Raw genomic sequence first — 13,886 nt, 5'->3', positions numbered from 1 at the left:
ATTAAACCTTACGATTCCTAAAGTTTCCTTGACTCAGGAAACTATATGGAACTTGTGTAGCAGTTTCTGTGTGGCGGAAACTTGGTGGAATTATCTGGAGTCCCATTCCTGGTTGAAGTTACTGGGAAACTTCAAGATTCCCTAACTCTTCTTAAGGAAGCGATGTGAAATTATGTGTATTCTTTCAAAAATCAATCAAAAAAATTATTAAATGTAAGAGAAAAAAAAGCATTACCATTTTATATGTTTAATAATTCATTTGATGTATAAAAACTGTAACAGTATTTTTCAATGATATCAAAATACTAAATAAATTCATATATCTTAGATAAACAATGGAACAGTCTTTCACATTTAAGTCCATTCATAAGCGTCATTAAGTACTTCTTTCAACATCAGTCCCCTGGTATTTCCTTCACATCACCTATGATCTGCAATATTCATATAAAATTATCATATGATGTGTCAGAATTATAATGCTTGAATATAACTTAGAAATCTGAAAGATCAGTCAATGTTCTTTAATATACCAATATCAATAATTACTTTCCATGACCATGATACATATGATTTCAACATTTAATGTGTCTCTTTAAAATTTAATGCTTTATGATAAGGAAAAAAATTTTACATAATATAAATAATGTTTTCAGCCTCTTTATGTCATTGAGAATATATTACAATTTCATAGAACCCTGCTTTAAGTTGAATTAGTTTGAGAGAAAATATACTCTTTATAATAACAAGAATATTAATAGAGAGAGAATTTTTTTTAATTTTTGATATTTGACCTAAAAAATTGGTTGAAGATCATTGCAGACCCTCTACACCAATTGCATAAAAGCTAGATTACACCAAGGGAGAAATATACTCTGGACTACGACTTTGAATAAAGATATACAGTACATTTTGATACTGACCTTTGACCTAGAAAATAAGTCCAAGGTCACTCTTCATCCTCTATCCACAGGCTCTCTGTAGTTTAAGTTTGAGAGAGAAATGTGCTCAGAACAAGTGATATCAGATGGTGTGATGGGTAGACACACTGTCTAAGGGCATCCACAGAACAGGTCTCTAAAAACAATGCAATATATATGTATTACAGTATAGATATACATGTACTTGTATGTTAATGATTTACAGGGACGTAGCAACTGGGTGGGCCTGGCCCCCAAATTTTTTTTTCCCAGCATAACCTTTACTATAGAAAATGTTCATTGAAAGGATGGTTGCCCCCCCCCCCCCCCCCCCCCACTTTTTCCCTAACCTTACTAATATTATAGGAAATTTTTTTTTTTTGCTTGTCAACTTTTTCAGGTAAGTAAAAAAAAAATTCTCTGGTTGGCCCCCCCCACTTTCAAAAACGATGCTATGTGCCTGAAATTCATATGCTGCATTGGACACATATGCTTTTATCATGGTGTAAGTATACATGTTCCTTATGAGTAATTTTATGCCAGTATTGCATGTACACTCGGTTTATAAACAAGTAATTTAAATTTTTTTTTTTTTTTTTTTTTTACAAAAATTGACCAACATTATTTACATCCACTCATCATCTTCATGAATTGGTGGATCAAAATTCAGTCAGTTTTAGATCTCTATTTCACATTTACAAAAGTTATTCCCCTTTGTAGGGTCAATCTGGGGTCAATCGGCTTAAGACGCTGTTTTCCCTCTATATAACCATACCAACTTTGAGGGTCAATATCTTGGAAGTGAAATCTGTAATACTATGAACATGTTCATTATGATTTTCATGTTACCCCATACTCTGGCCATACAGATACAGATCGTAATTGTTCAATATCGTTTGAAGATTGAAAAAATACAAGTAACTTACAAAGGACAAAGTGAGAAAAATGAGCGATACACCGACAATTGGAGACAACGCTTAGCAATGTGAAATTTGTCTATTGGTGATGACAATTCCTGTTTTAATGTCACTGAAAAATTAAGAGACATTAAAAATTTAAGCCCTATTGTCATGCATGCATGCTGTTTTTTTTTAAGTATTTTCAACCAAACTATAAATTACAATTGCTTGTAATTGAAAGATGGATCCATTACACATTGCACCCCATTACTTTGAAAAAATGTAATGATTACAATGCATTACCATTACCCGTGGTCTGTTTTTCAACCACATAACCTTTTACTATCATAAAATTTACCAAAATTTAATACTTCAAATAATTTCATTGAATACATGTATCTAAAAAATTGAGGAAACTCTAAAAACTTAGTGTCAGACTTACAGAAATTAATCTTTGGAGAGAAAAAAATCTATCATATAAAGATGTGCATAATGAGCCTTTTTTATTCATTTAGAACATATCATATGTGCATCATTTCCCCAAGAAATTTTCAAAGACAATGGACTATTTGTGAGCAGAAATCATTGCTGTTTACTTAATACATTTGGAAAGTTTATGAAAATAATCAAATAATTTCTTTATTTTTGATTTTAGATAAAGCTAAAAATAATTTAATCTCTTACAAGTAATCCAACTGACTGTAAAATAATTTTTTTTCTTAATCTCAATCTAAGGGCAGATCACTCTAACTGCATAAAACTACCCAATATCAAATTAGAGCTTTTTAGTGTGCAGTTTTTAGAGCTTCCTTAAAGTCATCAAAATACTGACCAGCAAGAAATCAGTTAATAACATTTCCTCTTTTTCATTCAAATTTTTTGGCATAATCATGTTATTCGCTTCGCGAATGGAATAAGTTTGACGTTGTACACGTTAACGTCAAAACCTGTATAGGAATGATTTTAATCATGTTTTAGCATTCGTTAATAAAAATTATCAATAATTTAAGGAAATAAAATATATTGAGAATAAATGGAGAATTCTGTCTTGTATGATAACGGAATAGGTATAAAAAAAAATGAAAGAACCGTATCGATCATACATATGTGAAGAACAGGTAGGGAATCAAATAACATGAGTATATATATACAGACGCAACATTCTAAAAAGCCTATGAAAGGGGATTTATTCCCCGGAAAAGGGTTTCTTTGGGGGACATACAGATAAAAAATGGGGCTTGGATTTTTTGTGGGGATCATACTTAAAATGATCATTTCTTAAATGATCAAGGCATATTATAGGAAGCGAATCAAATAACATGAGTATATACCGCCGCAAGTTCTGTTTTTCCTTGCATGAGAGTCAATTAGACCGTATCGATCATATATATGTGAAGAGCAGGTAGCGAATCAAATAACATGAGTATATATATACAGACGCAACATTCTAAAAACCTCTGAAAGGGGAGATTTTCCCCGGAAAAGGGTTTCTTTGGGGGACATACAGATAAAAAATGGGGCTTGGTTTTTTTGGGGGATCATTCTTAAGATTATCATTTTTCAAATGATCAAGGCAAATTATAGGGAGCGAATCAAATAACATGAGTATATACCGCCGCAAGTTCTGTTTTTCCTTGCATGAGAGTCAATTAGACCGCATCGATCATATATATGTGAAGAGCAGGTAGCGAATCAAATAACATGAGTATATATATACAGACGCAACATTCTAAAAGCCTCTGAAAGGGGAGATTTTCCCCCGGAAAAGGGTTTCTTTGGGGGACATACAGATAACAAATGGGGCTTGGAATTTTTGGGGGGTTTCATTCTTAAAATGATCATTTTTCAAATGATCAAGGCAAATTATAGGTAGCGAATCAAATAACATGAGTATATACCGCCGCAAGTTCTGTTTTTCCTTGCATGAGAGTCAATTAGACCGTATCGATCATATATACTCAACAAAAAAAGAAACGCATATTCAGAACAATATGAAAATCTAAGTTTTCAGTTTAAACCTTATTTTATTTAAGCGATTATAGAGTGTGTTGTGATAAAAATCAAACATGTCCTATGTTGCAAATTGAAAAGTCAAGTTGATGTCATTTTCATCGCCCCCAAATTCAAGGGGCATAACAATATGTACTGTGCGAAGTCTCAATGCTAGTGGGATTCCAATGTACGGATATCGTGGAGGAATACCATCTCTTTTCAGTCTCGTGCGAACAATTTATGGACTTTTATGCTGATTTTATCATCCAGCAATTGTAGCAGCAGTTTTTACAGCAAGTTCTGAATAGCATGAGGTGACGAGGGGGGGGGGGGGGGGGGGGGGTCTGACGGTCCTGCCTGGTTGTGGTTACTTGCGGTTGGCCAAATAATGGTCTTCAGACGTTAGTTTAACGGTTGCAATGCTCATCGATTTATTCCAAATACAGTTGCAACTTTCTGTTGCGTAGCTCCGTTTAGTATCATCGTTAGCCTGGTTGTGTTCATCTTTGTTTCGGCATGGCATTGCAGCACCAACACTGCAATCAAATCTTAAATATGGGTTTAATAGGAGTGTTAATAGTTTCTCTAAATACAAAGTATCAACGAAAATAGACATCCGATTTAGAAGAAATCATGAAAAACACTTCTTTCATAAACATGTTTAATCAAGGGAGATAATTCAACACTTGGGTTTTAAAACCCCATGTTGTCCTTTAAATAGGTCACAGGTATCCAATGATATAAAAAATAGTTGTTCCATGTACATTTTAAAAATTTCTTTGACGATTAAAACAATATGCGTTTCTTTTTTTGTTGAGTACATATGTGAAGAGCAGGTAGCGAATCAAATAACATGAGTATATATATATACAGACGCAACATTCTAAAAACCTCTGAAAGGGGAGATTTTCCCCGGAAAAGGGTTTCTTTGGGGGTCATTCAGATAAAAATGGGGCTTGGTTTTTTTGGGGGGATCATTCTTAAGATTATCATTTTTCAAATGATCAAGGCAAATTATAGGGAGCGAATTAAATAACATGAGTATATACCGCCGCAAGTTCTGTTTTTCCTTGCATGAGAGTCAACTAGACCGTATCGATCATATATATGTGAAGAGCAGGTAGCGAATCAAATAACATGAGTATATATATACAGACGCAACATTCTAAAAGCCTCTGAAAGGGGAGATTTTCCCCCGGAAAAGGGTTTCTTTGGGGGACATACAGATAAAAAATGGGGCTTGGAATTTTTTGGGGGTTTCATTCTTAAAATGATCATTTTTCAAATGATCAAGGCAACTCATAGAATCAAATAACATGAGTATATACCGCCGCAAGTTCTGTTTTTCCTTGCATGAGAGTCAATTAGGCCGTATCGATCATATATATGTGAAGAGCAGGTAGCGAATCAAATAACATGAGTATATATATACAGACACAACATTCTAAAAGCCTCTGAAAGGGGAGATTTTCCCCAGAAAAGGGTTTCTTTGGGGGACATACAGATAGAAAATGGGGCTTGAAATTTTTTGGGGGTTTCATTCTTAAAATGATCATTTTTCAAATGATCAAGGCAAATTATAGGGAGTGTATCAAATAACATGAGTATATACCGCTGCAAGTTCTGTTTTTCCTTGCATGAGAGTCAATTAGGCCGTATCGATCATATATATGTGAAGAGCAGGTAGCGAATCAAATAACATGAGTATATATATACAGACGCAACATTCTAAAAACCTCTGAAAGGGGAGATTTTCCCCGGAAAAGGGTTTCTTTGGGGGATATACAGATAAAAAATGGGGCTTGGTTTTTTGGGGGGATCATTCTTAAAATGATCATTTTTCAAATGATCAAGGCAACTTATAGGGAGCAAATCAAATAACATGAGTATATACCGCCGCAAGTTCTGTTTTTCCTTGCATGAGAGTCAATTAGACCGCATCGATCATATATATGTGAAGAACAGGTAGCGAATCAAATAACATGAGTATATATATACAGACGCAACATTCTAAAAGCCTCTGAAAGGGGAGATTTTCCCCGGAAAAGGGTTTCTTTGGGGGACATACAGATAAAAAATGGGGCTTGAAATTTTTGGGGGGTTTCATTCTTAAAATGATCATTTTTCAAATGATCAAGGCAAATTATAGGGAGCGAATCAAATAACATGAGTATATACCGCTGCAAGTTCTGTTTTTCCTTGCATGAGAGTCAATTAGGCCGTATCGATCATATATATGTGAAGAGCAGGTAGCGAATCAAATAACCTGAGTATATATATACAGACGCATCATTCTTAAAAGCCTCTGAAAGGGGAGATTTTCCCCGGAAAAGGGTTTCTTTGGGGGACATACAGATAAAAAATGGGGCTTGGAATTTTTGGGGGTTTTCATTCTTAAAATGATCATTTTTCAAATGATCAAGGCAAATTATAAGGAGCGAATCAAATAACATGAGTATATACCGCCGCAAGTTCTGTTTTTCCTTGCATGAGAGTCAATTAGGCCATATCCATAAATTTCAATTAAAATTAACGGAATAAATAACAAACTTTATTCAATTATTTATTTTCTCATTAAGTCATCAATAAGCTAAATTTTAAAAAATGTGTTTATTCCGTAAATGATATGAATTTAGATATAAAACTTTACGGAATAAATAGCAACATTTATTTTACTAGTTTCAATTAATTAATTGTCTGCCGTTCATACGGAATTAATAGCGTATCTTAAAACTAATTTCTTTTCATGCATTTTCTCTTTGTGGTATTATATACTTCAGTTTACGTGAAAAGCATTGAAAGGGGAAAATAAAATTGTGTTTATTCCGTAAATGATACATGTATAAATTTAGATATAAAATTTTACGGAATAAATAGCAACATTTATTTTACTACCTGTAATTAATTAATTTATTTTACTACCTGTAATTAATTAATTGTCTGCTGTTCATACGGAATTAATAGCGTATCTTAAAACTAATTTCTTTATATGTATTTTCTCATTTTTTGGTATTATATACTTCAGTTTACGTGAAAAGCACTAAAAGGGAAAAATAAAATTGTGTTTATTCCGTAAATGATATAAATTTAGATATAAAATTTTACGGAATAAATAGTAACATTTATTTTATGTATTTTCTTTTTGTGGTATTATATACTTCAGTTTACGTGAAAAGTATTAAAAGGGGACAATTGTGTCGGTATATACTCATGTTATTTGATTCGCTCCCTATAATTTACCCTGATCATTTGAAAAATGATCATTTTAAGAATGAAACCCCAAAAAAATCCAAGCCCCATTTTTATCTGAATTACCCCCAAAGAAACCCTTTTCCGGGGAAAATCTCCCCTTTCAGAGGTTTTTTAGAATGTTGCGTCTGTATATATATACTCATGTTATTTGATTCGCTACCTGTTCTTCATATATATTTAAAACGAACTTTTTCCTTTGAAAATCTCCCCTTTTATAAAATTTTAGAATGTTGTCTCTGTATATATATATACCCATGGCATTTCATTCGTCACCCATTCTTCATATATATGAACGATTATCTAAAGAATCCAGCATTGGACCTCTCTCTCTCTCTCTCTCTCTCTCTCTCTCGTATTATTTTATTTCCTGAAATAGTAGTCAATACTACTAAATATTCGAAAATAATAATATAAACTGTATAACATCATTAGAATCCCTCTTATATAAGAAATGACGTTAACGTGTACAACGTCAAACTTATTCCATTCGCGAAGCGAATAACATGATTATGCCAATTTTTTGAGAGATCTCAAAGTTTTTTCCTCTTCAATTCAGGTTCGAGATGACAAAGTTTTACTGTAGTGTATGTATTAGAGAACTGATTGTATGTCAATCACGACAATACATACATAACATGGAGGGGGCAAATTGTTTCAGCCCTAGCTTTTACATAAAACTTCTTGTAGCTCACAGCTGATAAACCACAGCTCAGTATTTAAAATTTAGAATCATTTTTTTTCAGGCAATTGTTATACATACCAATCATGATTTAATTACCACTTACCAAATGACCACATCCTGAATCATCATACATTTTATATGATTTTATCTCACTGGTTTTCTTTTAAAGTCATGCAGTTTTCTTCTCTCTGAAATGATAAATTATGTTAAGGTACTATTGCATTCTAATTTAAACTAATTATGTAATAGCATTAGCAACAACAGGGATGGGCAAAAAAAACAAAACAAGATGCGCTTGTAAAACACTATGTGCCCGGCGGCAACAAAGTTTCAAAAAAGCAATTTTTTTAGCATATAGGTCACAATCAAGATCACATAATCACTGTCCTTGTTGTCATGTGAAAGCACTTCATAAGTGGAGTATGCATACTAAATATGATGTCACTATCTCATATAGTTCTAAAGTTATGGTGAAGGTTTAAGTTGACAACAGACAGACACAGATAAACAGTTATGGCAAAAGTTCAAAAAAGCTATTTTAACATATAATTACAGCCAAAGTCACAAGGTCATTGACCTTGTTGCATTTCAAAGAACTTAATTATCATAGTATGCATACCAAATATGAAGTCTCTATCTCTCACAGTTCAAAAGTCATGGCAATGGTTCAAGTTGACAACAGACAGAAAGGACAAAATCAATACACGTGCCAAATCTATCAATTCAGGCATATAAAAATTTCAAACAAATGATCATCAACTAGTTTGTACCATTCTACTTCTCCTATGTCAGGACAACCATCACTAATTCACTATTTCATACAAGTCTTTTTTTCAAAATATTTAATCTAATGCAATAGCTCACCAGCAGAATATGATATTGTGCTCGACTCATTGTTTGCCTGCACCACAGTTATGTAGAATGTGGCGTATGTTATAAACTTATAATTATATTCAGATATAAGAAGCATATTATTTTTTATGACACAGACAGCTAAGTCTGTTCAGTTAGACGATACCATGTACACTGTACATGTATGTAAGTAGTTTAATTGTGCTTGATTATTTACTTGTTTTCTTCTCAACTTAAAGCTGAACACAACTCGTAAATAGGCATACGCCATTTTCGATAGCATTATCTACGATACATCAATACTAGGGTATACTCGTTGCAATCGTTAAACCTGACTGCTTTATTGTCACAGGTATTGGCGTGGAATAGCAACCCGTGATCGTGCTGGTTATCTTGCATTACCTTTTTCTAGAATTTTATTGCAGTTACATTTATCTGTGTTTTTTGTATATTTTACTGACTTATAAAACTATAATTGTTATAAACTTATTTGTTATCTTATTTTCCTGCATTAGATGAAGTATTACGTTATTACTTTCGCTATCGACTTCTTCTGTAGAGCATACGTCCGTCTTCACCAATGTAGACTGATTACACTGAACAGTGACCAACTGCTGCCCTATTTATAGCGGTCTGCAGAGAAGATAGACTTGGGAACAAAAATGGCGGACAGATTCCTTTTACGAATCGTATTCAGCTTTAAAGTGTTCTGTATTTTATTACCAAGTTTTAATAAGCATTTTGAAACATACTATCAATATTAATTCACTATGAAGGCTTAATTTTCTTTTTTTACATCTTCATCTGTTCATCTCAGCAGGTTAGATAGTACAAAAAAATCTTTTGAGCAGTAAACTATTTCAATAAACAAACCTATTCTCTTCAGAGAAGTGGACAGGTTTTCACCTACATTCACTTTTTTATGCATATTTTCCCTCCATATCATCATCATGCATATGATTAAGGGTTAAACTACAGTATTGGCTACAATCTATTCCAACTGTTCTGAATGATGATATCCTTCATGATAATCGGATAAGCTGAGATTGAAGACACTTTTTGTAAAAATATTGATGCTTTTATCAAGGTTTTGAACCAAAAGTATTTCATTCATACCTTGCCATAAGTCATAAGTTCCAAAAATCAAAAGAGTTGGCTATCCGAAAACGGAAAGTCAGAAGAAATTCAAACCGGATGTACTACAGTCTGAATTTAACTACGAAACCATGCTCGGTATAACTATTATCATCCGGATAATTTGAGCGGGGTTAAAAATATATAATCCGAAAAAGTATTCATTTATATTTAGAGAGAGAACATAGATATTGAGCATACATTTTAATAAACATGGTGAAAGGCGAAACGTTGCCATTTTACAACATACGGTGCCTTGGGACCTCTATAATCTATTTAAGTTATGTTGTATCACTGTCTCAAATCTCTCTCTCTTTCTCTCTCTCTCTCTCTCTCTCTCTCTCTCTCTCTCTTTTGCAATATATGCACTTAACAATTTAAAACTTAGATATCCAACTTTTTAAAATGGCGTCAGAACAAAAGTTGCCTCCGATAGTGAAGATTTGCTGTTGCCAAATATTACAATTATTTGCCGTAAAAAGTTAACAAAAATATACGTACATTAATCCTTGGTCGTTTGTCATTGCATTTATCACAGTCTTAAAGACACTGGGTGGTGAAAACATCAACTTTTCACATTTACGAGCTGCTCACACCTTCTTCTTCGTCCTTCTCGCGATCCTCCAAAAATGGCGCCTCGGGAAATTGACCAATGAAATAAAGCGCCTGCAGAGCGATGCAGGATGGGAAAATAAACAAACTGTTTATATTCACTATGATTATGTGTGATTATGAGATTTTATATTAGAATTTAGAAGTTTTCCCCTGTTCATGGAATAAAAAGAGGGGCTCCTATTAAAATATTTTTTGTCGATATGATGTGTAGGCCTTGTATATTTAGATAAAAAGCGGTTAAATACGTGAGAGCAGAGAAAAATTATGTTTCTTGCGTGACACCTCAACTTATTTGCCTTCGGGATCAGGGGTTCGGGGCTTGGTTGTTGGTAGTGGCCGTCCTAGCTGAAAGTACCCCCCCCCCCCCTTCCCCGCTACTTTTAACTGTTATAATTATGAATTTATAACGTCACATCAAAAGATGTTAAACCTTTAAAAGTACATTTTTTTTTTAATTGCGGACGTTCCACAGGAATCCTTAAAGGCATGAAAATGAGTTACAATTATAATGCATGTATAATTAACAATAACCGTCCTTAATTTTTTTTTTATTTCAATAGTGATGATTGAAAAGTTCAGTGTTTAATAATTAATTGCTTATAATTTTTGGGGGGATTAAAATACTACTAGAACTCCCTCCTTTTCTGGTTTTAATTAGATTTTGAGCCTGCTATCAATATACTGTATTATTACTGGTGGGCCTTCTAGACGTTTCTCTATTTGCTACATGTAGGCCTAAATTGTACTTGAAACTTCTTTGCCTTTAGCTAATAACTTTCCCACATCATTTTAACACGTAAAATTGTTAAATGAATTAGGATGTTGAAGATCTTTTTCTTAGGAGAGTTAAATTACATGTATCTCAAGATGGAATAAAACTTACATCTAATCAAAGGCAAGAAAATATAATAGAATTGAATTCAGTATTTAGTCGTGATGGGTATGTGGGTCATGGGAAAAATTATGTCAAAAGTCATCTAGATACTCGTTGATGTAAAGGGCTGTATACTTATGCATATACAGCTTTAGCTGGTCCCGCCCTGTATTTCTTTTAATGTTTTTTTTTTCGTTAAGAAATCTGGTAAGGTATGCTAGTAAAAAAAAAAAATCCCGGTAAGTTTATTACCCTAACGGAAATTACTTTCCTACAGGCCTGAAGTTCGAGTCTATTAGTCAAATTTAAAAATGTTACGCATCTTTTTTAAAAAGAGTAGCATGTCGGGGAATAAAAATAAAGTAATGTACAATTTAGATAAAGAAATGTTTGTTTAACTATAATAATTGACAAACTTCATACCTTTATGTAATGAAATCAACAAAAACTGCACAAAAATACAGTCGTGACAATTATACAATTAATTCTTTTAATAGATTGCCTTAGCATCCACTTCTTTAAATGCCGTTGTTCTTCAGGAAAACAAAATGATGCAAAATATTATAGACTTTTCTTTATCTAGAGAAATGGCCTTTTGAGAAAAGAATGGCTGACATTTTTAAAGTTTGTTAAATATATGTGCATGATCATATGTGCATTTAGGACCCAACATTGTAATTTTATGCGAAAAGTGCAGACGTTTACTACACGGGGATCTGCGTACATATAAACAAAAAAGGAAAAAAAGTATTATGTAATGAATATTATAACATTATCTAATAAATGCTTATGTATAGTACGTTGGATTACAAATTTCACACAAAAACTCATCAAGACTATTAAATACAGTGTTGATTTCACATTGATCTATTAAGTAATTCTGATTTAATATAATTATACACGACGAGAATTTAGATCTAATCAATACCTATAGAAAATTATTTAATTTCTAAAGAGCATAGTTTTTTCAAATCAGTAATGAAAATTGAAATAAAAATTCTAAATAGTTCGTTCTTTCATTGAACATCTTAAATTAAATGTATGTTATTTTATAAAAATGTTCTCTTGTACATTGTTGTATAACTTTATTTATGAAATATACAATTTTTTAATTGATAAAAAAACACATCTTAATTCAAACGAATTTTCGGTCGGAGGCTGTGTGTGTACATGCTTGACAACAGCCCATTGTTCCCTTTAGGTAGAAAACCGTCTCAATTCACATAGAATATACAAAAAATACACAGTGACAGGTGTCTTCGCGGCACGTGTCTCCACCTAATATGGCACGTGAGGACAGGTGCCCGTAGTTATTACACAGGCCGACTTTAGTGACTTTTTCAAGTGTGGTTTTATTTTTTTTTTTTAAAGGGGGGGGGGGGGCTTCTCTAGGAAAAAATGAAAAGCAATCCACCCACCCCAATAATAATAATAATCTATTAAATTAAAAAAAAACAATCTTACTAAAGTAAAATACTAGTATGATAATACTCAGCCCCCAACCAATTCGATGGATTTTATCTGACCAATTTACATTGATCTCTATGTAACCATACTTACATGTACTCTTCTATATTTTGTTTTTTTTAAGGTCAGACGATACGTTTCCCATTAAGTATCTGTTTTGTGAATCTTCATATTGATGTATGATAAATTTGTATAAAAATCTTTATTACTTTCTAAACTGGTTTTTCAAAATTTGAAACTTACACTAAAAATGTAATTGTGACAAACCAACTGAAGATTTTTTTCCTGAAGGATTACCCCGGTATATAAGAGATGCCAACCTCTGGTATCTCACACAAAATGCCTTGTAAAGTACCTTGAGTTTTTGTGAATACATGTTATAATGTAAAAAGAGTAAGTCTTCAATGTCAAAATATTGGAAAAAAAATTATAATTATATTATTGAGGAACGTCTCATCTGTCCTTAATCACTACATTTTATATAATCGCAACTTGACATATTTCTTTATTTACTTTTTTATCGATCTTTTTACCTTTTCTGTAAATGATATCATTAAAAGTGCTCTTCGCTCTCGCATTTTTTTTCAAAGGAACATTCAACATAGACAGCTTACAAGAAAGTGGGATCGGAAATGATTGATATCTACATAACTGCACTTAATTTTTTCTATTCCATTTCATGCATTCTATACAAGTTTACCAAAACTTATTTGATAAATCTTTAATATTAAATTGCGTTCACGGTGCTGAAATATTAAATTTTATCACGCAGAAATACACATCTAGTTATTTTAACTGTTTGAAGGGAAGTCAATTATTTTGATACAGCATGTAAACACTTTTGAAATATTTCTATAATTGGTAAGCATATGGTAACATCAGAAAATATTTAACTTTTTGTAAAATAAAAAGTAGGTGGGTTAGCATTGAGATATACTTTCAAAGTTTCTCTACCTGGGATACATGGGGGAAACTACACATTGGTGGCTTCCATGTCGGGAATCTATATGGAAACCACTGAGGCATGTTTCCATGGTTTCCTATCTTGGGAAACTAACGGGAAACCACAGGTTGGTTGTTTCCATGTCGGGAATCTACATGGAAACCACCAGGGCATGTTTCCACGGTTTCCTATCTTGGGAAACTAACGGGAAACCACAGGTTGGTTGTTTCCATGTCGGGAATCTACATGAAAACCACCA

The 13,886-nt window shown here is 32.8% G+C and overlaps 1 long non-coding RNA gene across 1 annotated transcript; it reads right to left on the bottom strand.

Annotated features, from left to right (window-relative positions):
* Positions 1-274: 274 nt before the first annotated feature.
* LOC134257645 (uncharacterized) lies at positions 275-9,778 on the bottom strand. Its single transcript, XR_009989964.1, has 4 exons — positions 9,711-9,778; positions 7,846-7,930; positions 921-1,074; positions 275-431 (listed from the first exon to the last, which is right to left on the bottom strand). It is a non-coding gene; the product is annotated as an uncharacterized LOC134257645 (long non-coding RNA).
* Between the last annotated feature and the right edge of the window lie 4,108 nt (positions 9,779-13,886).

Source organism: Saccostrea cucullata, unplaced genomic scaffold (assembly GCF_032062105.1).
Source record: "Saccostrea cucullata isolate Sc308-1 unplaced genomic scaffold, CSIRO_AGI_Scuc_v1 ctg2849, whole genome shotgun sequence".
Lineage (NCBI taxonomy): Eukaryota > Metazoa > Mollusca > Bivalvia > Ostreida > Ostreidae > Saccostrea > Saccostrea cuccullata.
The sequence above is the reverse complement of the archived record's forward strand: the minus strand, read 5'-3'. Positions and strand labels throughout refer to the sequence as shown.